Source organism: Acomys russatus, chromosome 15, assembly GCF_903995435.1.
Source record: "Acomys russatus chromosome 15, mAcoRus1.1, whole genome shotgun sequence".
Classification (NCBI taxonomy): Eukaryota; Metazoa; Chordata; class Mammalia; order Rodentia; family Muridae; genus Acomys; species Acomys russatus.
In genome coordinates this window covers 4,978,931-5,005,858 of record NC_067151.1, presented here as the reverse complement: position 1 = coordinate 5,005,858, position 26,928 = coordinate 4,978,931, and the positions used below count along the sequence as shown (strand labels likewise).

Here is a 26,928-nt window from a genome sequence, read left to right as displayed (position 1 = left end):
CGATCACCCTCCCGCGGCCTTAAGGGAGCTTTGGCAGCTCAGCTCCGGTGACTCAGCCGCCCGCCGGCCCAGCGCTGGCCCTGGCTGACGCCCGCAGGGAGGTGACACTCGGCCGGAGGCACCCGCCAGGGTGACGGTCGCCACTCGCCCGCGCTATTACGGCTGCAGAAAACTGGGCCCGCCGGCCGGCGTCCTGCAGAACCGAGGCGCCGCTCAGGTAAAGCGAGTACCGGGCCTCTTTCCTCCGGGAGCCCGTGGGGCGCCGGGGCGAGGCCGGGCGCGCTTCCGCTCATCGGTGGCCTCCGTGGTTCCGCGGCCCCGGTGGCCGGTGCAAACTCTAGGCCGTCGCCTCCGGCGCCCGGCAAGTGAGCCGAGCCCACGACGCCCTCGCGTGGGGATGCTGGCAGCAGAAGCCTCTGCACAAGCCCTTGGGCTGAGGTCCCCTCCAGCCCCACATTCCCCGCGGTCCGTGGCTCTGCCGTCGCCGAGTGGCTGTCGGGTCTCAAACATCCCCAGTGCTCGGGCTTGATTTACCAGAACCCCGCAAAAGCCGTGACTAAGTTAATGGGTAGGCTTTAGTCCTGTAGAACTGGGAAGAAACTTAGCTAACATCACTTCTGGCGACCAGGCACTCTCAGTGTTTGCTCCGCCAGGAGCCAGATTCCTTGCTAACCAGTGACAGAGGAGTAAGACGCAAAGTTATTCCTTTAGCTCTAGATGCTCTTTGTCCAGAAGGGAACATCTGTGAGTCCCAGGATGGCTGACCCTGGTGCAGTGATGGTAACCAGAAAGGTTGGGTTTTAAACTAATAGTTAAGAAAGGATTTCCTCATTTCTTTTTATCCCTCAGAAATTCTGCATGGGAAGAGACTTCTGGGGATTTTTCCCTTCCCCTTTATAATCAGCACTTATCTCTGATCTCAGACTTTCTCAGAAGTACAATTTCTTTCTGAAATGGATGCTCTAACTCATTCTGATACCATATAAAGGGTATTCCAAGCATTTTATTAGCATTTCAGCAAGAGTGAATTATGTAATTTATTAGTTGCATAAAGCATCACTCGGTCACATGGAGGGCTTGTTTCTTGCTTATACATATAGTTACCACATTGCATACTTCCTACCTCACACTACCTTTGGCATTAGAATAAAGCAGAAATCCTTGGTTTCTTGGATTATCTTTTCTTGTGGGAAGCATATACACAGCAAGAAAAATGAAAGAGATAAAGATAAGGTTTGTGGGCTTAGCCAATTAAAATGGCGTATAAAGGAAATCTTCAAGAGAAAGCAGCATATTTCAACAAACTTGAGCAAGTGAGGAAGCAAACCATAGGCTGTCAGGGTCCTGAGCTTTCCAGGCACAGAATAGCAAGTCTACAGAGGCCATGTCTTTTGCTATGTTCAAGGGTAAGGAAAGACGTTTGTGTGGCTGGAGTAGTGTATATGGCTTTAATATTTTTCATAGGGCCTAGATAGAATGGTATACTTAGCTATGGAAATATATCTTAAAGTAATATGGAAGGCCTTTGAAGCATTTTGACAAAAGGAATGAAATGACAATCCAATACAAATATTTAAAAACATCACTCTGGTTACTGTACGAAAGCATGGGTATAATGCAGGAACATTATAAAACAGAATTTCCACTTAGGGAGCTGAAGAAGATTGCGGGGGTGGGTGTGCTCATTGGATTAGGACACTAACGCATTTCAATGTCCAAGTTCTGCCAAGCAGGCAGTTAGTTGGAATTCATACGCTACAGAGTTTCAAAGGCAGGCAAAACAGTAGTACATTGTTATGCCAATAGGAAAGAGTGAGTACAATCAAAGCATCCTTTATGCTGTACAAAGGAATGCAATGTTTTGAGTCAGGAGAGAAAATATATTTGTAGCACAAGAGAGGTTATCTTTTGCTAGGATCGTGGAATGTATATCTACAGTAATAAAAATGTGTGGCCACAGATGTAGGTACAGCAAATTCATGGGCTCCCTAAATTGCTTCTCTTGACATCTGTACAGGACAGTTGTGACCCAAAGAAATTTGTAACAATTTCTCTTTCCTATTTGTTAGAATACTTATTGAAAGAATGCTTTCAAATTCCAAGAATTACTGCTAGCAAAGAACTTTACATTTTACTTTAGAAAGAAAAGGACAGATTCTAATGTCCTTTTTTCTGTTTTTAGTTTTTATCCCTTTTTTTCTGTTTGTTTTGATAATTTCACTCACATATATTATGATTATATTCTTACATTTACCCCATGACCATTTTTCCTCCTTCTTCCTTTCTTTCTGGAGTCCACGTAGAGTTTACTTAGGGCTGCTGATATAAGCTTTGGTAGGAATTTACTCAAGTATGGTTACACCACTGAAGAAAATGAAATGACTTCACCCTCCTATAGCAGCCACCAACTGCCAGTAGCTCATCATTACAGAGTAAGGAACTCACGATGGGCTGCTAAAGCATTCAATCTTCTGGCGGTCTTAAGCTGTGTATGCATGTCCTATCTCTTTCCTATTCTCAGCTCTCCCAGGTTTTGCCCCCTCTTACTTGGTGTTCCCTGGACCTTGGAATTTATTATATAGATATTCTGTCACTTATTCTCAGGATTTTGACCAGTTAGGAGTCTCTAAATTAACTTTCACCACCACCATGACCACCACCACCACCACCACCATCACCACTACCACCTTCACCACCACCATTACCACCACCAAAGGTTTTGCCTAATATAGGGAGCAGCACTTTTCTGGGAATATGAACATAAATATAAGAAGGCAGATTCACCCTATGTCTCTTTACCAAGAACAGTAGTAGGTTACCTCTTAGAGTTCAGTACCCTCCCAATTCATGGACTGGGACTCCAGTCAGAAAATGCTCTTGTTGCACTGTTAATAGTACTCAAGTTCCAGAGCTTGGTCCACTGTTGATAACCATTAGTGCCTATTAACATATGCTGGTAGGAAGTAAGCTTCAAGCTCAACTGGATGTTGATTTCTTTGTGTTTAACCAAAATCTGTGGTGTGTTCAGCCAGATTATGGCAGACAACCAAGGACTATGGCGAAGGTATTCATTGGGGACTTCTGGGAGCTTTTTGGCAAGCAATTTAGAGGTTTATTTTTGTTTAAGACACCATGGTGCCTGGCCACAGCACTATTCACCACACAGAGCACCTGTGTTCAAACTCATATTAAAAATTATATATTTTAGGTATTTTATAAAGGATAGTGTGGGAAAGACTAAGCTTTGTCACAGGTGGAAGCAATCTTGGTGGGCTTTACCCTTGGGGCACCCCATGAATACCTTGTGACAGACTGAGTGGAGCCATCCTGAGCCTGGAATTCAGGAAGCAGACCTGGGAACCACTCCTGGGCTATTGTTTTTCTAATGGACCCTCAACTGGAGAAGGAGCAGGTGGGGAGGAGAGAACAACAAGTTCAGCTGGGGCTTGAGTGCATGGGGAGCAGTGAAGAGGCTGGACCAGCCCACGGGCCAGAGAGACACCTAAGGACCCGTCCCGTGGAAAGGATACCGGAAGGTTCACTCTTTTGTCCCTTTAACCTTTTTTCCTTCTTGTGTAAGCTAGCTGGGTTGTATAAAAAAGTTTAATTGGTAAGAAACAGCCAATAGGATAGGTCTCTGTATGGCTTTCTCATGCATCTTTAGTTTTTGGTTATACTTTCCTTCCCCGACGGCTTTCTCATTGACTTCCACCATCGCTGTTTTGACCATTTTATGTCTAGTGTTTCCCTCCTACCTAGATTTCCATATCACATGTGATTTCCTTTTCATTTCCTATGAAGATCCCATTCATTTGGTGACTCCTTCCTTGCTTTTTCACCTCCACAGATATTCCAATCAAACAGTGAAATACAAAATTCATAGCTCAGGTAGATATATGAGAGAGACTATGGCCTCTCTCTTTCTTGGCTGGATTACTCATGCAATATACTTTTTCAGCTCCATTTTTTCCTTTTGGTGATGAATGGAATTATATTGTTTCTACGTACCACATTTTCAGTATTTGTTAGTTGACAGGCATCTAGGTTGATTTCACTGCCTAGCAACTGTGAACAGACCAGCATTTAACACGAATATTATTCTCTAATAGGACATGGAGTCCTGACGTATGGGACAGGGACTGTGTAGCTGAGTTTGAGGAAACTTTAAACTGAGTCTCATAGTAATGCAGTAGTTTACAATCTCATAAACAGTGTACAGAGATACCCCCTTTCCCCACATCCTCATCAGCATTTGTTCTAATTTTTTTCCCTTGATAATACCTATTTTGATGGGAGAGTGATGGAATGTCGTTTTAATGTGTGTTTCTCTGATGGCTAATAATGTTGAACATCTTTAAAAGTGTTTATTATTATATTTTTTTCTTAGGAAAAACCTGTTAATTTCTAAAATTCCCCTTCCCCTAGCCTTTATTGGGTTTTCAGGAGTCTAGCACCTTGGTCCATGCCTAGCCTGTGCTCTGCTGCTCACATGCATAGCCTTCTGAATGCACAGTTTGATAAGATGAAGAGAACTCTAGGATCTGCTAGTAGATTGAATTATCGAGAGTTGGCCTTGATTTGGGGAAGTGTGATAGCTGAGATTAGTTTCAAACTTTTAATAATTGACTGGATAGAAAGGGAACATTTTGAGAACACCTCCTGGATGGTGTGTCAAGATGGAGAGAATGGTTGTAGTAGGCAAAAGTGCCTGTTGAAGATTATTTTCTTTGTTTATATGGACTATTTTTTGAATTCTTAGAATAGAACAGGGTATGCTATAAAGTCTTAGGCAGCAGGTATAATAACTAGTATGTAAACGACACTGTCAGCCTTCATGTTATTCTTCCTAGTAGAAAAGGAAGGGCATATGTGAACATGCCAGTGTAATTAACAATGCCACATGACAAGCACTGAGTATTTTGAGTCGTAAAACTTAACATGAAAATTATCAGTTTGTGTTAAGAACCCCAGAGTACGCATCAGCCTCCAGAATTCATTAGTTTTCTGCATATTGTGTGTTGTGGGGAGGTTTAGAAAAAGGGATTGCATTTGTTAGTGGAACAGAGTGGGAGTGTATTACAGACATTCTCTCTAGAGATGTGGATAGATGTTTGCGCTGGTTCTGTATCTGACTGTGGTGAGCTTAGTAGCTTTGCTCTTCTCATATCAACTCTGACTGCCTGAAGAGTATGGAGATTATTCTATTGCAGGGGTCTGCAACTGTATCACACAAATTCCAACCCATTATTCAGGTCTATAAATACAGCTTTATCAGGACCAAACCATATCCATCCGTTTCTACTCTCTGCTTGCATGTGCCACACACTAAAGAACTGAACAGTTATAGTTGTCTGACCTTTATAAATATTGATGAACATTTATTCTTTTTGTTATTTAGATAGCTTCGGCATCAATATACTAGCTTACTGAGAATTGGTAACATTAGCTATCATCATTTTTGAGTATTTACTAAGAACATTTTTTTTTACTTTATATGCAATCATTTATCTAATCCCCATCAAAAATTATCAGATAGTTTATGTTGTTTTACAAGTGAATAAAGTAATGTATGAGGTGAATGTTAGGGGGAACTTTCAGGGGAAAATTGCATGGGGCCTCAAGCCTAGAGAAGAGCTACAGACAACTAACAATACTGAGAGTGTGGCAAGTGGTCAGTCCCAATACCATATACATACAAGTAACATTACATAGATTGAACATACACACACACACATACAATATATATATATAGACTGTATAGGAGAAATATCCTGGTAAGATAAAAGTTGAAGTCTTATCCCTGCTGTGTATACAAACACATATATACATACATAGAAATATTTATTTGATATTCTTTCAACATCAGTGTGACTCACTTTTTATTTGCAATTTATTAGACTCTGTAGTTATATTTAATTTATAGCTAATTAAACACCTGTCACTATTTTCTTTTCTCTTTTCCTTTTTTTGTCTTTGTATGAGAATTGGATAATTGTTCTCCCCTGAGTTTGTGTGGAAAGTGAGTCTTGATGAATTCCTTGACCTCTGTGATCTGCCAGCTTGTCTCATGTTTTCTTTAGCAAAATTTGTTTCATCGCTCAATTTGTCTGCTACTTAGAAGCAAACAGTATGCCTGAAATCAGTATGTCTGTTTCCCACTGTTGCATGGACTATTGAAGCTGACAAAGGTTGTAACTTAATTGTTTTGACATTTTGATCTGAAGAGTGCAGATACAAAAGGGGATTCATCCTGCACAGAAAGAAAACTGCTATCTTCAGCTCCACATGATCTCCCTTAGGACCTTGCTTATAAATGTTGTATCATTCTTTAAAAAGTTGAGATTTAATTATAATAGGATTTCATCTCAGTTTTAATTACAAATTATGATTTGGTAACAATATAGATTTTTAGATCTTTAAATCTTAGAGGGGATGTGAATGTTTTAAAAATAGATAATAAAAAAATTCATACTTGGTGAGGGGCGTGATCCCTTATCCACCTCTTCCTACTCAGCCTGGGGATATGAGCAAGGCTTTGGGCCTGCCATCAGAGTCCCCAGGAGCCTTGTGTGCCTCAGTCTTGTTGTAGCTGGCAGGCACTGTTTTCTGGGAGCCTTCCATCACCTTTGTCCCTTAGGATCCTTCTGCCTCTTTTCGCACAGAGATGATTTCTGAACTTTGAGGAGAGATGCTTCATAAAGACATCTTATTCCAGAGTAAATGCTCTAACATCTCCACTGCTTGTTTATTGTCCACTGTGGGTCTCTGTGTAAACTCTTGTCTACTGCAAATTAGAGATGATATCATTGTTGAGAGTCAAATAACTCATCCTAATCAGTTCTTTTCTTGAACGCTGAAAGTGACTCGACATCATTATTGACTGGTGCATTTGTGTGAAAAGGGGCTGCTATTTTCTTTTTCCCAGTGTCAAATACAAAATTTAATTTTGTGACTTTTTATGTCATACGTGTATTGTAATATAGACATTTTTACATGCTTACAATTTGAACTCATCTAAGCTTCTTCTTTTTTTTTTTTAAATGACAAAAGTCCCTTTGTGTTTGGAACAAAAGAGCTACAAAACATGTAAACTAGTGTTTGATTAAAATTGGCTTTGCTGTTGCACTTTTTGACATTTTTCTTTTCACTTACCTCTTTATGTATTGTTAATAATAGTATATGATTGAAGATGGCATTTGGAAAACTCTCTGACATCTGTGTGTGCCGAGTTGGTCAGATATGGCTTTAAATCCTGGCTTTCCATTTCAGTGTTTTATTTTGTGCTTCGTGACTTGATTGACATACACTTTAGTCTCTACAACAAGACTTATCTTTTCTACTTTCAGGGTTGCTGTAGAGTAAAACTGGCTTTTAATATATGCAAAGAATTCAGCTCTAATACTTAAAAAAAAAACTTTCCTCTTTCCCTGTCCCTTTTAGGTGTCTGTCATTCATTATCATGGAGAAAAACTTGGTAAGATCATATGTGGGTTAGCGTTAAAATCCTTTTTGTTCTCTGTTCTTCTCCAAGCCCTAAGGAATGCTAGGGGGTTGTTCAAGTTCATGAGCATGCTTCACCGTGGATGAAAGATTAGAGAGACTTTGTATGTTGTGAGACAAGTAACCATATAGTACTGTCGCATGGCCGTGTTTTAATACTTTGTAGTGGCTGCTCATTGTCTTGCACAACTTCTCACCCACCAAGGGAGGCTCATTATAACATGGCTAGTGTTGTCTACTCTTGATCACTTTCTTTTCAAAATCCGGGCTGCACTTCTTAAAAAATAATTTTACGTTTCATTGAAAATATATTTTTCACATGATATATGCTGATCACTGTTTTCCCTCTCACCTCCTTCCAGATTCTCTCAAATTCTTTTTCTCTCATTAAAAAAGAAATGGGTTGGGGGATAAAAGAAATAAGGCAAAAGAAACACACACAAAAATTAGCTAAGGACTACTTTATATATGATTTCACATTTCTAACTCCAAACAAAATTGTTTGGTTTTTACATACTTACATACTGCTCCTTTGCATCTCTCTCTTTAAACGACAGAAACCTACATATCTAGTTAAAATGTGTTTTTGTGTTTGTTTATGTGCCTCTGTCCTCCATAGATGGTCACACTGCCTCTGACATCCCTCTGCTGTGCCTTGTCTTTCTACATGTCTGCCTGTCTTTACTGGGGCAGTTTTCAATGTACACTGTTCCCAGTTCCTGCTCCATGTCTCATTTGCTATGGTGATGTTTAATCCTTCCTATTTATTCATCTCCTACTTAAAGAACGGGATATGTGTATCACGTAATGTATAATATATGTTAATAGAAAGTGGGAGATTCCTTCACTTGACTGTATTTTAGAGTGGCTGGTAGGCCTATACTCTGACTGGTGATAGGATTACAAGTCTACAGTCTTGAGTTCAATCTCATCTGTGAACCAATTCCATTCATTAGAAGAACCCACAAGGTCCCAGCACTAACTCATTGCCATTAGCAGCTGATGGATGCTAAGGAGAGAGTCAGTTTGTTTCAGGGATGTGGCCTCTCCTAGGTTGCCCGTTATCCTATGGATGGACCCGTGTCCATGCACATACGGGTCTAGCCAGACTCACTCCTTGCAGAAAAGAAAGGACAAGAAGAGACTATGATGTAGGGAGGGTTACATGGGCAGGGCTCTGAGAGGAGCTGAAAACAGGAGGGGAGGATGGATGATGATGAGGATTACTATTATTATTTTTTCATATTAATATCATAGAGTTAATGAACCACTCATTATAGCTTTCAAAATCAGTTAATATTTCTTTAAGCCATGCTTGCTGGAGCTAAACATATGATCAAAATGGCCAACTTTCTGTCTTTCAGGATAGGAGAGGAGTGGGGTGGGGGGGCTGGTGGGAAGTGGAGAAGAGGGACTGGCTAGTTTGGTGAGAAGGCATGGCTCAGAAGGCTGGGTTGCAAGTTTTTTAGGTAGTTTCTTTTGGTCATTGACAAAAGAAGAAAAAAGGATTATGCTTTTCTATGCTGTCATTGTATCTATTCTTTCCCTTTACTTTAACTGACAGACGCTCGCTCTGTAAGCCCTGCTTCTTCTCCTATCCCTACCCTCTCCTTGTCTAGTTTGTAACTTTATATGGGGCCATACAATTCAAATTTCTTCTCGCTCCTCAACTTCAGTGCTCTAAAGAGAGGAAAACACAATAAAACAACAACCAGACAAAGCAGAGGAAGCCTATTCCTAGAGGACTGGGCGATATTAGGAAAATAACCCATGGTGAGATATACTGAGAGGAGGGGTTTCAATTGTAGGAAAATGAAAATGAAGACCTTTGGTGTTCTTTTCCCAGTTGTCTGCAGTTTGCATTTGAACAGCAACTGTGGCTCAGAGAAATGCTTGTTAGAAATTCTAGTAACCTTCATAGGATTCTTTCTGCCTCTTTATAGAGTATTAGTCTTGCTGAATGCTTCACCCTTAAAGTGAAAACTGCAAATGCTGCTGGGTTTTAGGATCTTCCCTGAAGAGTACTGTCGAAAAATTCAAAGATAGCATCTTTACTTGGGGACAGTGTTTGAAATAGTATTCAACTGAAGCTTTACAAAGTAGAATTAGAATGTCTAGTGACACAGATCTTGTATTTAAAACTACATGCATACTGTAATGTGTACATCTGTAGTTACAAAGTGCTAAGAAAAAAAAATCAGTTTTTGCAAAGTTGCCTTAACATGTTGATAGGATCCTGACAATAGTGCTAAGATTTAATGTGAAACCAGCTTTATTGTCTCTCTGACCTTATAAATGTACAGATATATTTTGTTAAAACAAAAAGCCAAATGAAAGTAAAAACAGTCCTTTCTCTCAGTAAAGCTCATAAATTATTTTTACAAAAGAAGAGTTATGACATCAAGAATCTAATATGGAGACCAAAAAACATTGTAGGAATAAGTCAGCACTGGGCCCTAGTGGATGGTATGCTCCAAATGTATTTCACTCTTTGATTAGAGGCCAGAGATAAAAAAACATCAGTTTTAAGTTGCTGTTACTGTTTATATACAATGGTATTGCAACATTAAAATGTTTTAACAGAAAGCTCTACATGACATACATATTCTGATAGAATAGTATGCCTTTTTAAAAAGAAGTTTACTTAAAATTGATTTCAGGGAACATTTTATTTGAAAGGAAAACATTGTATGCTTATAATTTCTTTATATTAAACTGCAATTATTGCTGAACATTCAGAAAGCTGTAAGTATACTTAAAAAGAGATTTTCAAAATATGTTTTCATTTGTAAAATATTTATATTTATTTATTTGTGCATGCTTGTGTGTGTGTGTGTGTGTGTGTGTGTGTGTGTGTGTGTGTGTGGGCACACATAGAGGCTAGAAAAGGGCTATATTTACAGGGCATTGTGAGCCACCCCATCTGGGTGTTGGGAGTCTACCTTGGGTTTTCTGCAAGAACAACAGGTTCTCTTAAGTGCAGAGCCATTTCAACCCAACCAACACTTGTACTTTAGGAAACAGTGACACCCCATATATTCTGAGCATCTTTTTAATCATTTCATTTTTGCATTTTCTTCTTATAATTTCAAAATTAGACTATTATTTGACATTTTATGACTAACCATAGTACATAGGTAATATCTTAAACATTTAAACTTTTAATGTCTGGTGATGACATCAGTCATTATTCAGCTTGAGCATACTAATCTGTTGTTCTGTTTTTAGCTATTTAAGATGTTTTCACAAATTTTACATTCTTAAATTAGTGCAAGTTTATTTTCCTGGAAATTTCTACAAATGGGTAAGGTTATTGAAAATATTTTTTTTCAGAAAATTACTATTTTCTCCTTCCCTCCTTCTTTCCCTCCCACTCTCCATCCTGTTCTGCCTTTCTTCTATTCCTCCATTACATGTTAGCTAATTCATGCAATGTTCTCTCCTTACTCTCTCTACTCCACAAATCTCCTTATTCTATATTGTCCTGTGACAGCTTGAGCATAGCTGGGGTGAGCGAAGCTGTATGAAGATAGAGAGGATACGGCTCCTTTTATCAAGTTACCTTAAAACTCAACAGGAGGTGTGTGTCCATCTTTAGAGCCATAGATACACATTGGAGCAATCTTTGCAATGATTCAAACAAAAACTGTAGAATGAAGAAATGCTTGTTTACTCTTCAGGTTTTTTTTTCTAATATCACACATTTTTATCATAGTTGTATGCAAAACTAATATTCCGTCAATGTTGGTAAGGCTCTCTGGATTTAGTACTGATTTTTATGAATAATTTACTTCATATTGATCTCATACATATAGTATATTTTAAACATCATATTGGATGTCAAGCCGTATCTGAATTTAAAAATTATTTTCATTCACTCTATAGCCAAATATAAAGACCATTGTGGGCTCTACTGTGGAGAGGGGAAGAAAAGGCCCATATAGCCTGGCAGATCTGGACCCAGGTGGTCAGCTCAAACTACTGTACCAACCAAGGACAATCCATAAAGTAAACCTAGAACCTCTATCCAGATCTAGCCAATGGGCTGTACCTCCTCCACAGTTGTGTGGAGAGCAGGAACTGACTCAGACATGAACTCTGGTGCCCCCTATTTGACCACTTCCCCTTAGTGGGGAGGCCTGGTGACACTCAGAGGAGGAGTAAGGAGGCTACCAGGAAAAGATCTGATAGGCTGGGATCTTATAGTGGGGGATGAGGTCCCCTTCTGTCACAGACCTAGGGGAGGGGAAAAGGATGAAACAGGGAGGGAGGGGGATTGGGAATTTACACGTGAGGAGATAACAAATGAGATGTAATCTGTATAAGTTAGTTAAATAAAAATTCAAAAAAAGAAATAAAGAAAAGGCCCTTAGCATCTCTGTGGGGTGTGTGGATTTTCTCCTAGCTTCAGAAGTTCTTACTTGTATTTAAAAAATTTTATAAGTGTGGGTGGACTAGATTCCTAATCAAAATATATATTTCCTTGGAATGCATTTTTTCTCAACTTTTAAAAATTTGACATCATTGTAGTTTATTTTTGAAATATATGTGGAAAATATCTTACTGAAGTGTTGAAATGATTTCTGGGAAGATATAATGTTCAGTAATTAATTAAGGTCTATACTTATTAAAATATTTTTAGAATAGCATTTGAATTTCTATATGATAGTTCTTTTCTGCACCCTAAATAACTTGGAAGACAACAGTACTGTACAATCTGTCACTTAGGTCCCTGTATGAGTGCCTGTGTGTGAGGAAATAATTGCTCTTTGAGTATCTAAGATGAAAACAATGCATTAGTGTCTGTCATATCTCATTGAATGAATCATTTATGGTAGAATTAATGCATTTTGTATTTTTATTGTTATATTATGTCTTTAAAGTTTTTCATGTAAAATATATTTTTAAAGATTTTAATGTAACAGTGTTTGGGTTTGCATTACATAGTAATTTAATGCCATAGTTTTGTTGAGAATAATAAGAAAATATAAAAAAAGATTGAATTTTGTTTTTCAATTTTTCATCAAGAATATTTTCTTATATATGATTTCTTGCTGTTATAAGGGCTTTTGTCCCTTGGTTGTTGAAAAATCCTATAGGACTCAACATAAAGACTCAGTGTTTTCCTCAGCAAGATGATCCAGCCACCATTTCCAATAGGAAATCAAGTCAGAATTGGGAACATTTTTCACAAACACACTCATATCAGAAGAGACATTTTCATCTCTGTTGTAAGTTTGATCAACTTGCAAAACATTTACCAAATGGGAAAAATGTATTGATCTTAGACGAGAGTGACAATAATGTGAAAGTTCTTTGAGAAGCACGTTGAAGATGCTAAATTGGTGCAGCAGTAATGGTAGTATTATAAGTATCACAATAACATGGCTCATTCCGAAAAATAAAAGTAGATCTCAATTCAAGATTGTGAAGAAAAAAGTTAGAGAATTACGTCTGTTGGCAGAGGGATGTCAGAGTGTGTGCACCTGGGATAATTGCTGTCAAAACACTCTCTTGAATGGAAACAGGAAAAGGTGAAAGGACCCATGTGAATAATTACAAGAACACAACAAATCTAGCAGAGATATGCCAGTTCATACTGTATATAGAAAAGGATCTGGCAAAATTTATGTTTTGTTTCTTTTTAAAAATTGATTTATTGACTACAAAACAGAGATGCTAGTATACTTGCTTTCACCAAGAGGCAAATCCGTAATTCTTCTGCTCTATTGTCGATGCTCTGCCGTGCTGTTATAAGCTAGTTATGAGCTGACATGCATCTCTGGGCTTTAATTAGCCATAGAAACATGCAAAATTTCAATGGAACAGTAGCTGCTTAGAGTCTAAAACTTCTGTACAATACATCAACTGCTTTGGAAGAATGCAACTTAAAGCAAACGACAGTATAGAGGTAAGAACACACAGGTTAGTTGATGGGTCAGAGAGAGGAATGGGGGAGGCAGGATCTTACAAATCATCTCCTAAGGAAAGAACAAGCAGGCCTATGTCTAGCTCTGGCTTTCTCTGCTCAGTATGCTTTTGACCTGTTGTTCAGAATGCCTCATCTTTTGGAAACTGTACCAGTGTGAGAGCATTGAGGGAGAACAATCAAAGAATAATGAGAAATACCATCTACAGGACAAGGTCATTTATAGCATCACTTAATGGAAAAACTGGGAGTCAATTTCAATGCTCTTTCTCAAGAAATCCAAGACCCAGATATTCTACTCATGGGCAAATACTTGGAAGATACTCTACCACACAACAAGGACATTTGCTCAGCTATGTTCATAGCAGCCTTATTCATAATAACCAGAATCTGAAAACAACCTAGTTGTCCCTCAGTTGAACAATGCATAAAAAAAACTGTGGTACATTTACAAAATGCAATACTACTCAGGTATGAAAAACAATGAAATTTTGAAAATTGCAGGCAAATGGATAGAATTATAAATGATCAATCTGACTGAGAGACTTAAGATCCTGAAAGACATGCATGGTATATACTCACTTTTAAGCAGATATTAGCCCAACATGTATGTCCTCTGAGTCTCCATTCAGTGGAGGCTCAAGACAGATGCTGGGATCCATTACTGGACTCCAGGTGAAACTGATATGGAAGAATTTGGAGACAGAAGGACACAGAGGGTCCAGGAACCACACAAGAAAACCATCAAGGCTAGCAGATCTAGACCCAGAGTGAGCCTGCACAAACTGTTGCACCAACTAAGGACAATGCATGCAGTAAACCTAGATCCCCTGTTCTGATATAGTCAATGGACAGCTCATTCTCTGTGGTTGTGGGACAAAGAGGGACTGCCTCTGACATAAACTCTGGTGTCCCCAATTTGACCACTTCCCCTTGGTGGTGAGGCCCGGCAGAACTCAGAAGAAGGGGAATCAGGCTATCTGGATGAGACCTTTTAATCTGTGATCATATGGTGGGGGAGGAGGTCACCTTCTCTCAGAGGTCTAAGGAAGGGGAATAGGACAAAGTCAGGGGAAGATACAAGTTAAGGGATAAAAATCAGGATGTAATCTGAATAAATTATTAAAATTAGTGAAAAGAAATAGATATTAAAGGAGAGACAGATCAGTGCCTAAGTGCACCTGCTTTTCTTCCAGACTGTCTATTCTCAGTTCTTAGCACCCACATGGTGGTCACAACCTTTGCAACTACAGTTCAGTGAGTCTGACACCTTCTTTTGACTTCTATGGGCATTGCATATCCATATATATATATATGCACAGGTACAACATTCATACATGTAAGTTTAAATTGTTCTAAAAAAAGAAATAGCTATAAAATTGGAGTTGAAGAGAGTCACTATGTTGAGGTAACTGTATCAAGTTCATTTGTGAAAGTACCACATGCAAATTAAATTATATACTTAATTATAAAGACAGAATTCATTTCAGGAGCCATATCATGTAGTCTGAGGTGTAATATTTCTTGGTATTGTTCTTTATTGTCTGTTTCCTAGAATGCACAGTCTTCAATTTAGAGGCTGAATCCACAAACTAGGTTAAATTAAAGTGCTTTATATTCATAAGAATAATGCACTTTCTTTAATGAAGAATTAACGACATGGTCCAATGGATAAAGACTCCTGATACACCTGATCACTGGAACCTTATGCCTGGAACTCATATGGTTAAAGGAGAGAATGGGTTGTCCCCGCACCTCCATGCACATGCCATTGCACATGCTAAATTAAAAACAAATGACGCATATGTGACTTTGGTTTCCTAACTTGATTACAATTTATATGCGTGCGTTCTTTGTTTGTTTTAAGAAGTAAAGTATTTTACAGTTCAAAAATTAACACTGGGGTAAACTAAAAAATTATTATTTTATAGTTCATTATTATATTATTTAGTTATTGTTCAGTTTCATTGTAGTTAATTTTCTTCTGTACTCCACCCTACCTCTGGTATATTCTCCTACTCTCTGCATCAGAGAAAGACAAGCATCTACCACTGAGCCACATGCCAGGTCCCTGTTTTTTTCATGTTTATAATTTCTGTCACATAGTAACTCTTCGGAAAAGATGTTTGGGTGAAGTGTCTTATAATGAAGCAATTTACATTAACTAGAGCAAGTTACTTCTCTCTCACGTAAAATTGGTAGAGTAGTTCTTTGATAAGTTTAAAGCTTTAAGCAGCAATTAAGATGAAAAAAAAATTTGAGTATCAGGGATTCAACCTAGGGTCTCATGCATGTAGTGGGCAAGCACTGAGCAACTAACCTATATGCCTAATTTGTGATGTAATTCACTTAAAGTTTATCAGACTTAAACATTTTCAAATATAGCTGTTAATTATATTTGAATTGTTATGCTGTTCTCTTGTGAATACCAATCTTTTGAATAAGGAAGAAATATCTTAACATCAGTGATATACTAGTCTACTGTTTCTGCAGTGTTAAATCTATATAAACAGCTCTCTAATATTCTCTATTTATTGATTTTCTTTCTTGCAGTCTTATGCATGATGCCTAAATATACAAATATTCACATTTAAAGTTTTTACTTTTTACACCTATTTTCCTAGTCTTTATGTGTAGCTGTCTAGTTTATTACTGTATAGTTCCGTGTGCATGTGTGTGTGTTTGTATTTGCAGACAAAAAGTTACTGTGTATAATAAAGATACTTGGTATAGACATTGATTTAAAGAAGATAGGTGATGATTTCTTCTTCCACTGCGTTGCATTATAGTCTAGCATGTCCAAGAAGTAAGTGTCACTAAGTTACCAATCTCGTTTTCTAGTGCTCTGCAGTCTTGGATCTCAAGTGTTAGTGCTCTGCACAAGGATCCATTTGGGTCACTGCTGTACTTGCATTCCAATGAAGAAAGTACATAGGTAAAAGGAAGTAATTTCATTTTTAAAAGATGATCAGAAATTTGCACATACTGTTGGCTAGAATCTTCTCACGTGATAATAACGTCTGTGGAGAATAGTGGGAAACTTCGTTTCTTTGAATTCCTAATGCTGCATACTTGATAAAACTGCTACTATGAAACAAATGAAAATGGAGTTTAGGTGACTTCCAGTAGGTACCACAGGACATTTAATTTGTACCATGCTGTTTGGTAGTTTTATCTGATTTGTTCTATGTGGCAATTAACGAGAGGATCAAGAGAAGGAGCTAGCATCCATTCCTGTTTTTCCAGCCTGTGCCTGCTGTGATCCAATGGCATGTTATGACAGTGGTAATCAGTAGGACTCCCTCCCAATAAAAAGCTTTGATTCTTAGGAAGCAAGGTTGTACTTACGGCCCACATAAGTCTCCCCATGTAGAAACATTTCCCTTTATTATTGGTCGTGAGAGAATTTGGCTTTCAGAAGTTTCATCAAGGGAGCTTGGATTTCATGCACAGGACATTTTACACATGCAAAATTTTTATATCTGTATATACAAGGATTTACAGATTAAAAGGTTATGGAACTGAAGCTGAAGTAATTTGAGGATTCTCATCCATTGCTATTGATGGCAAAGCACCAATTATCTGTAAATTTTTAATATTTCTGAAAATCTATGGAAAACATACACTTTAGGACAGATATTGTTGCACATGCAAAATGAAATAGTTATGAGACTTTTGTATTTTCAAAGACTGGATATAGCCTACATAGCTGTCAGTTACTGAATGGTTAAATCAGCAATGAATTTCCATACATTACAATACTGTGTAAGACGATAATAAAGTGATGTAAACAGTGAAATGTAAACTTTAATATTAGTACATGAAAAATAGCATGACAAAATATTATATAGTAAATAAATATGTTCAATATATATTGTATATACACATATAAACTGTATATATATATATATATATATATATATATATATATATATATATAAAACCTCAGAGTTAAAAGTAATATTTAGGAATTATACTATAATATTATACTATAATTCTCTCTAGAGTACCCATTTTTTTCTTTCCGTGATAATGTATTCTTTGTTGTAGCAAAGGAGATATTTTTGGTTAAGAAAAACCATGGAGTATTTATTTTAGAAAAACAGTGTTAACTGGTTAGTCCCACTAATTCTGAGGCATGGGCTCACTTCCACAGAATTCTTGCTAGGTGGATGTCTTGAAATCCATTCACTCACATAAACACTCAGTTAGCTTCATGAGTAATCAGAAGCTATTCGTCCTTTATTTAACTATAGTAAGTAAATCCAAAGAAATTATCTCCTGAGAAGGGCCGAGGCCTGGACCTGGTGTAGTAGGATCCATGGTTCCTCCTTGAAGCAGTGTGTTCCATTGCTGAATAAATACTAAATGAAACCTCTGCTTTGGCGACAGGCTACTCAGACTGACCTCTGAATAACCTGCATAAATTGCCTTCTTATCCCGTGACCGTCATTTGAATACACGGCGTTCTTTGAATCTCTGTTCGATTCTACATTTCTACATGTGAGTGCTTCTCCTCTGGATGGTCTTCATTGGAGACAGCTTACCGTGAAGTAAGCAAAACACATAAGGCAGTCCTCATCTGCCTTGCTTTGAACGTTACATGTTTACACACAGACACACACACACACACACACACATGCACGCACGCAGACACACACACATGCACAGACGCATGCGTGCACACATGCATGCACGCAGGCAAACATACATGCACACACGCACACACGCACTAGTTATTTTGGCACCTAGCATCGCTTATTTTAATTTGGACTTGAAATCTATTAAGATTGTCTACATTATCCCACACAAAGAACTACTAAGTTTTCACTCGAACTGTTGCCACTACAACAGCCATCTCTGTAGTACTTTGTGAAAGTTATTTTTATAACATTGTGTTTGTTTCCTCTTAGTTTCTCTCTTATCCAGGCTATCATACAAATAATTAAGATTCTTTTATATTATTTTAATAAGCTTCACATCACAAGAACTGAGGAGTTATTACTCTATTCTTAATGCTTTAAGCTGACCTGCTTTCCTCCCAGAGTACATCCCAGAGAGACTGAGACTTGTAGCTTTCCTGCTCCAAATCCTCTCTCCTGATGCCACCTGGACATTTCCTGTGGCTGAAGCCTCTACTTCCTCTTCTAATCCCTCCTTTCCTTTCTTGCAGGAAGTCCAGCCCTATTCTCTCACCTACTCACAGATTGGCTATAAACTGCTTTATTGGCATGACAAGGGACAATTACGGAGCAGTGTTCACATAACATTGAGATAGTAGTTTTTTAGAACAAGGATTGCCATCAGGTATCGAGGGTGGTATAGAAATCAGCACTTGTATTCCACCATAAATTTATGCCTAAGTTACTTTAAAATTTTTATACATAATTGCTTATATATTTATTTATTCATCGTGGAAAATATGAAAAGTAGGAGAGAAAAGAAAAACTGTCAATATATATTCAATTATATGATACTACTTTATTGTACATTTTCCATGTATTACTTAAATCAGTTTTTTTTCAGCTTTCAGTATGCTACTCATTGGTGAGCTACAGTGATAGCTTAATGAAATACAGATAGCAGTTTTAAAATGAAAAATGGAATAGTATAAAGGAGAAACATGTTAACACTGCATATATCAAGCAGCATTTTATGAAAATATTTAAGTAACGAAAATTTTTATATATCCATATCTGTAGTAGACTAGTAAATAAATGCTAACTATAAAGGTACCACAGAAAAATGAATTATTTTTCATGCATATACATTTTTGTAAATCTTTGTTTCATTGTGTCTTTCTTCTTTTTAATCCTCTGTTTTTATTTTCTGTTAACAAAAATGGAATCCTGCTGTGCATGGTGTTAATAAATTCCCCTCTTTAACTCTGTTGCGAACATACTTCTGTCTCCAGGGGCATCTGAAGAAGAAGCCTCACTTCTGATTGCACATGTAATTTGTTCTAACACTAACATTATATTGGACCTTTGCTTATTTCTGATTTGGGCTATTCTAAGTAAATCAGTGGCTTTAAAAATAATCTACAGTCACCAGTTTTTATGTGAACTCCTCCTACACAGAAAATTGGTGGATGAGAGGATCAACATCTCTTTAAATGTTTTCATAAGACGTTCCTGGCTTTCATTCAGCAGTGCTTCCGTCTGTGTGTCCTTCCTCCAGTGTCAGGGCTCATACGTAGCAAGATAATTGTTTGTCATTTATATTTTTTAGGATGGATTTTTTTTTGTAAGGTAACATTTCAATATATAAATACATTCTCTCCATTAAAACTCTTGTGTCATTCTGAAGCACACCTCTGTCTTCTGAAAGCTAAATTCTACCTTCAACTTTATACAACTTACATTGTTATTCATAACACTACATCCTATTTTCACAGTTTATTATGACAGAATCATATGTGGATGTGAGGCCTTGATCCCTCTTCCACTCAGCTTTGTAATGTTTTTTTTTTTTTTTTTCTGTGTTTTATGGCTGAGGATTGTTAAGTTTTGAAAGCCTCTCTCTTTTTTTAATTGAAATCTCTCACACAATATATTCTGAACACATTTTTCCTGTCCCTACCTTGTCCCAGATCCTCCCCATATCCTTCCCTTCCTCACTCCGTGCCTATTTCTTTCTCTATCTTCAAACAAACATGGATACAACCAAAAACTAAGCCAAGAAACACACACACAAATAACCCTCTCAAATCTGCAAACAAAAGACCAATAGGATGAAAACTGCCCAAACAAAATAATATGAGACAAAAAGTCCCCAAAAGGGCCATCGAATTCATTTTGTGTTGACTCTCAGGCATGGGGCTGGTTAACATATCCATTGAATTTTCCTTGGAGAAAATGGATTTTTCCTTTACAATTGCAGATAGCTTCTTGGATAGGGGTGAAGATCTGTGTCTACTTCCTGCCTTAGTGCTTGGGATCCTGCCTACCTTGGATTGGTGTATATTCTGTGCGTGCTGCCATAGTCTCTGTGAGTTCTTATGTGTTTCAATTCTGTTGTATCTGGAAAGCACTGTTTCCTTGGTGTTTTTAGTTTCTACTGCTGGTTCCACTCTATCTGTTTCTTCTTTAGCATACTTTCCTGAGCTCTAAGGAGAGGAGCTTGGTAAAGACATCCCATTTAGGATTTAGTGCTCCAAGGCCTCTCTGTGCACAGCGTTTTAAATGTTGGGCCTCCGTTTCAGTTCCCAAATACTGCAAAAAGAAACTTCTATGATGATGGCTGAGAAAAGCACTGATTTATAGGTATAGTAGCATGTTGTTAGGAACCATTTTATTGTTATCTCTCTTTAGCATAACAATAGTATTTGGTTTTTCCCAAGGCTCATGGCCTATCTAGTCTCATGTTATTAGCCACCCCAACTAGTGTTAGGCATGGCTTCCATCTCATGGAGTAGGCCTTAAATTCAGTGAAAGAGTGGTTGGTTCTTCCCACAATGTTTGTGGCACTAGTGTACCAGAATATCATGCAAATTGGCCATCATTCTAGGTCACAAAGGTGTTTTCTTTACTGAGTCAAGAGACATTTTTTCCTGATTTTGCATTCTGGAGTATTAGTGCAACTTGATGTGTTGGGGTGGGTTGGTAAGAGCTTCCCTTTTCAGAGGAGAAGAGGGGGGCATAAGGGAAAGAGGGTTGGAGGAAGAACCTTGAGGAGAGAAAGGAGGGGACTTTGATAAGGATGTAAAATGAAAATATATATATATATGATGGAAAAGAAGATCTATTGTCACTTAATCTCGGCTCCTCTCCTTGTAAAGTGCCTCCACTTTCAATGAAATTTGCTGTCAATTTTGGGATACCTGAGTACTTACCTACATTAGTGTTTACAGGAATGACAGGTTATGTACCTAATGTATTTGTAGCCTTAGACGTTATATGCACAGCCAGGAGATAGATTATCTAAACTGATGAGAATATATAAGTCCACAGGGATTTTATTTACTCATTTTCCAGGAGCAGATGAAGAGAAAAGACATAATAATACCAACTAAGACTAAGAAAGATCAAATGTGTCCATTTGGAATTGACTAATTAGATATCATTTAGCACATAGAGTCTTTTCTTAATATGTTTGTATTTTGAGGCAAATATGAAATAGCATCTCATGCTCACATCACAATTTCATGAAAGTTACATAATCTGTAAATAATATTTAACTGAATGTAACTTTTCTTGTGAAAAATTTCTTCTAGTTATTGTCTCATAAATTTTAATTAACAAAAATGAAGATTTGTTTAAAATCACTGAATGCAGTTATAAGTTATAAGTGATCAAATGTTTCCATACCAGTGATATTTTAAGTCATACCAGAAACAAGACTCTGAATAATTAGTGTGTGATATCATGGAATAAGGATTAAAGTGCATTTTGTCAGAAAATTTTTGATATATTTAACATTTTCAGCCTACCTCCCCTAGCCCTAAAAGGAGCTACTTGAAAGCCATTATTTTCATAGTAGTTGGTGTGAGTCGTGTTGTGCTTCTTACAAAGCTCTACTGTGGCCCCAGCTTTCATTACTCAGCAGGGGCCCTATTATATTCTTTATTTAAACAGTCTTCCTTCACAAGAGGTGCTTGGTCTCATGATGTTTGAGTCTGATAGGCACTAAGCTAAGACTATCACATGAAAAACTAAGCTGCCTTGCTCTCAGGGGACTTCTGTATCTGCTTTTCCAGTGTGAGGTCTCAAGCCAGGGGGAAGCAACAGAGAATATTACCATTAGGGATTATTTATTAAGGACCCAGCATCCCAAAACACTGACACAGGCTTGTTTCCTCCATTGTCATTTTCGGTCTGTTAAAAACATTGCAAATATGAATAAAATTTGTCTGCAGAAAATACATAGTAAAGGAGACAACTTAGGTTTTTAAGAAGAGGAATATTATTTCATAATGTTGAACTTTCATAGGTCAGGTGAAATATTTAGATTCTTACCTATTAGCATAGTGTAAAACAAATTTCAAGTATAATAACATTTGATAATGGGTAATAGTACATTTTAAAAATAAACCAAGCAAGTGATAAATTAGAAAAGGGCAGGACATTTCAGTGACTGACTCCCAGCAGGTGTTTATGTTTTCTCTAGGGCTACTTGAGAATGGACCCTTTAATATTCAGACTTGGATAAAGGAGGGGTTAGGAGTCCAACTCCTTCAGTGCTGCACTGTTTCCTACTGATGTATTTATTGTCGATTGGGACAAGGTCTGCAAAGAGCTTATATCAAGAACCTAAATCTATGAAAAAAGAACAAAATGAAGAAAAATCATGCACACTTGTTAGCTTGGCTTCAAGAAGCAGACATTCTTGAATCTGCATAATAATCTTTCTTGTGTACATTCCATAGTGTAACTGAAGCTTGGGCCAACTATTTATTTCTTCAGGGTAGAATCTCATTCTTAAGATTCTTTCAATGTATCCCACAAATTTGGGTATGTTGTTCCTTGATACCCTATGAGCATATACAGGGGGAGGAAATCCTCCTCAGGAACAGTCATAGGGAAGGGGAATAAGAGGAAAATGGGAGAGAGGGAAGAATGGGAGGATACAAGGGATGGGATAACCACTGAGATGTAACAAAAATAAATTAATAAAAAAAAGATTCGTAGCTCTCTGCTTTATCTATACATTTTCCAATTATGTTTTATGGTACTGAAAATAACGAAGCCAATTGAAATAAACTACAAGATGGATAGAGATTTAAAATAAAACAAAAAACACATGTGTCCCAGTAGAATGCTTGTATAGAATCTTTGAGTCACTTTGAATGACTTGCTGTGAAGCTCTTAAACACCGACATCTCAGAATCACAATACATCATGTTGGGTGACTGGCTTGCCCAGCCTAAATTGGTTAGTTGGCTTTATGTGTAACTGCTTAGTTTAGTTTATTTTTGGAATAATAGCAGTTGCACCACTAAGCATACATGCTTCCAAGTAGGCATTTGCTTGCTGTAGCTTAGCTGGTGTGCACTTATTATCAGAGGTAAACCCAGGCAAGGGCCCTGGGGCAGAAACCACTCACAGGAATTTAAAAGTCTTGCATTTTTATCTTCCCACCCACTAAGTGCACATCTGTATGGAGGGACTGTGTAAGTATTGCTCTCACTGGTGTCCATGAGTATTTCTAGGGGGAAACTGTCAAGGAGCTATTAAGTCCATGAGATGTGAAAATGGAAAGATGTTTACAGAGTTCATTGGAAGAAAGTTATTGGCTGTATGTGTACAAGAAGAGGAAGGAAGGGAATTGAGATCACATTTATCTGTGAAGAAAATACCCACATGCCTAAATTTGTCTGTGCTTGAAGTCTAATTTGATTTGGTATTGCATAGTTAATCTACTTATGTTAAAAAAAAAAAAAAAAAAAAAAAAAAAAAGCCCCGACAGGCTCTGTTTCAGAAACTTGTTTAGAAGGAGGACTATTTGTCTTTTTCTTATGCTGTATCTTTCATGCAGTTTAGTATAGAGATACCTGTGGCTGTGAGGTTTATGGTAATTTCTGTTTAGCCTCTGGATAAGGATCCTCCCCCCTAGTGACAGCTTTTAACAATGTTTCTGAAAATCTAAGCATTAACAAACAATGTAATCTTCTGTGTTTGACACATGCGGGAATGCCAAGGGATGATTAAGGTTGAAATGTAAACACCCCATGGTATATTAGAAAGAATAATGTTTGTGATATTATTTCTTCAAACTGTGGTAAAAATAAATCAGTAAAAATCAGATGAAGCTTGGGAGAGTTCATTTCTCCTCTCTCTAAAATACTGTGCTCTTTGATAGCATCAGTATAGGAGAGTAACACATTGGTAGATTTATCAGTTGAAATTTTTAGTAGAAGTTTTATTTGGCAATTGTAACGAATGGATATTATATTCGATTTTATAATTCATTGTTTTCACATACATTTATTTGTCACGCCTCAATATCATTTTTAAAATATTTTTTTAAAGTGTAACCTAAATTGTTTTCTGAAAGATAGAATTTTCACATCTTTTTATTATAGCTATTTGCCTCTGAATAAAGTAAATTATTTTACATAGACAAGTAGGTTTAACCCTTACTTCCACCATGCTTTAATGTCTCTCTCTACTTCTTAGCAGCATGTATGAATGTTTCATGCCCTGAACTCTTATTAGTCACACTACAGTTTATTACATACTATTTTTTGGTGTGATTTTATGGCTTTATTTGAAATATATGAGGAATGACTGAGTCTGAGTCTTATGTAGGCATTTAAACTTGGAAGCTTATCTTGCATCTTCCATCCTTATTCACACCTTTCCACAGTCTTCTAGGCTTCGCTGTGTACATGTTCTGCACACATACACTGTGGGGATAGAATTTGATGATAGAATTTAAAAATGAAACATTAATAGAATGGTATTTGACATAGTATTTAGGATTCAAAAATAAAATTCCTCACACTAATTTTTGCAACATATACTATAAAATCCTTTAAGAACAAATTAAACCTAAGTAGAAAAATATGTTTCTTTACTTTTGTAGTTTTTGGGTTTACTATTTCTCGCTTTTAAAAAATGATTTATTAATTTATTTTCTTCCATGTATAACTATATGAGAGAGCCAGGCCCATTGGAACTGGAGTTACAAATAGTTGGGAGCTGCCATGTGAGTTCTGCTAATTGAACCCAGCACCTCTGAAAGAGCAACCAGTGCCCTTAATCGATGAACTATCACTCTAGCCCTTATTGTTGTGTTTCCTACTACTTAGCAAGAAGCAAATATAGGAGGGAAATTATGGTCCAAATAAAGGAGAAACAGTAACCAAACAGAGCAATTGCCACTGGAACCACATTCGTGAATGTGAGCAAAACCAAGTGATATTGTAGGAAGCTCCTTGTAGGGCTGGAGGTAAAAATGCTGCGGAGCTGTCTTTGATGGGAATGCTTTTCAGCAATTCTTGCGGGGCTTACCATGAATTGGGAATTTGTAGACATGTATCTAGCTACAGGAGAGCCAAGAAGCCATAATTAAAGAAGTTGTCTGTTACTCAAGTAATGCAGTTATTAAGGTAAGAACTCCAATGGCATAAATGTGTTAGGAAGAAGCTGGGTCTGGCATGGGCAGGAGAAGAGAAGAATAGCTATTAATTAGTCATCAACAATAAGGAAATAGAGAATGACCTTAGGTCTTCCTTATTCTCTGATCCAGAAGGCTGAAGTGAAATAATTATATACAACTAGTTTCAGAGAGTCTAATAGAATAAATTTGTTCAAATCACACCAAGTCAAGTAACTGTATTTGTGTACAGGTTTTAATGTGTCTAATGGAAGCAGACTCTTTTCTCTGCCTGTCTGCCTTCTTGGCATCCTTTTACTCTTGCCCTTAGGTGGTCACTGATGTTTACAATGTTCCTGTAGTTTTGTCTTTTTCAGAATGTTACATTAAGTACAGCCATTCCAGGTTTGTGTATTATACTCACTGCTTCTTAGGTACTGTTTCTTGTCTTTGTTTGTTTGTTTGTTTGTTTTTGTTTTAAGACAAGGTTTCTCTGTGTAGCTTTGGCTGACCTGAATTCACTTTGTAGCTAAGGCTGGCCTTGAACTCAGAGATCTGCCTACCTCTGCTTCTCTAAGTGCTGGGACTACAGTGGTGCCACCTCACCCAGCCCATGTATTTTCTTTGATAGCCCGTTTGCTTTTAGTACTGACTGATAATCCATTGCCTGGATTTCCTGTCCTATTTCATCTACTTGCTGAAGGATATCTCAGTTTCTTGCTCGTGTACCACTGTGATTCTGGCTGCTACACATATCCTGTTTATGCCAAGGTTTAAGCTTGCAGTTCCTTTCCATAAATACCAAGGAATGTGATTCTTGGATGCTATAGTTCTCATTTTGTAAGAACTCTCTATAAACTGTTGCCTAAAGCTCCTATCCCATTTTGAGTTCTCATCAGCAACGATTAAAAGTTCTTAACTTCTCTACATTGGTAAAGTATTTGTGGATAAAACATTTGGATTTCAACCATCAGAGCAAATGCATTATGCTATTTTTTTTGTTTCAATTTCTATTTTATTCTATGATTTGGAAGATCATTTTTAGCATGTCTTGCTTAGGAAGATTCCTGTAAGATAGCTTTGGATGTCAGGGAAAGAGCTCGAGGCCTGAACTTGGAGGCAGGAACTGATGCAGAGGCTGTGGGGGTGGGTGGGAGTGTTTATCAGCTTCATCTTCTTGTTTGCTTAGCTACTTTTCTTACACAAGCCAGGACCACCTGCCCAGAAACGGCACCCACGCTGGTCCTGGTATTTCCACACTGGTAAGTGATTAAAAAAATGACTCCAGAGAATGGCTTATAGGCCAATCTGATGGAGGCAATTTTATAATTGATGTTCCCTCCTTTGAGATAACTCTACCTGGTTTCAAATTGACAAAAATACAAAACAAATAAACAAAAGCTAACTAACCAGCACATCTACAACTACTCTCTTGTCACCCCCACCATGACCTCTCATGT

General features: G+C 37.5%; 1 long non-coding RNA gene across 1 annotated transcript in view; it reads left to right on the top strand.

The window, feature by feature from the left end:
- The first annotated feature begins 147 nt into the window (after positions 1-147).
- Positions 148-26,928, top strand: part of LOC127199117 (uncharacterized) — a 98,735-nt gene continuing 71,954 nt past the window's right edge. Inside the window, exon 1 of the long non-coding RNA XR_007831909.1 lies at positions 148-217. This is a non-coding gene — a long non-coding RNA (uncharacterized LOC127199117). The remainder of the gene's footprint in view (positions 218-26,928) is intronic.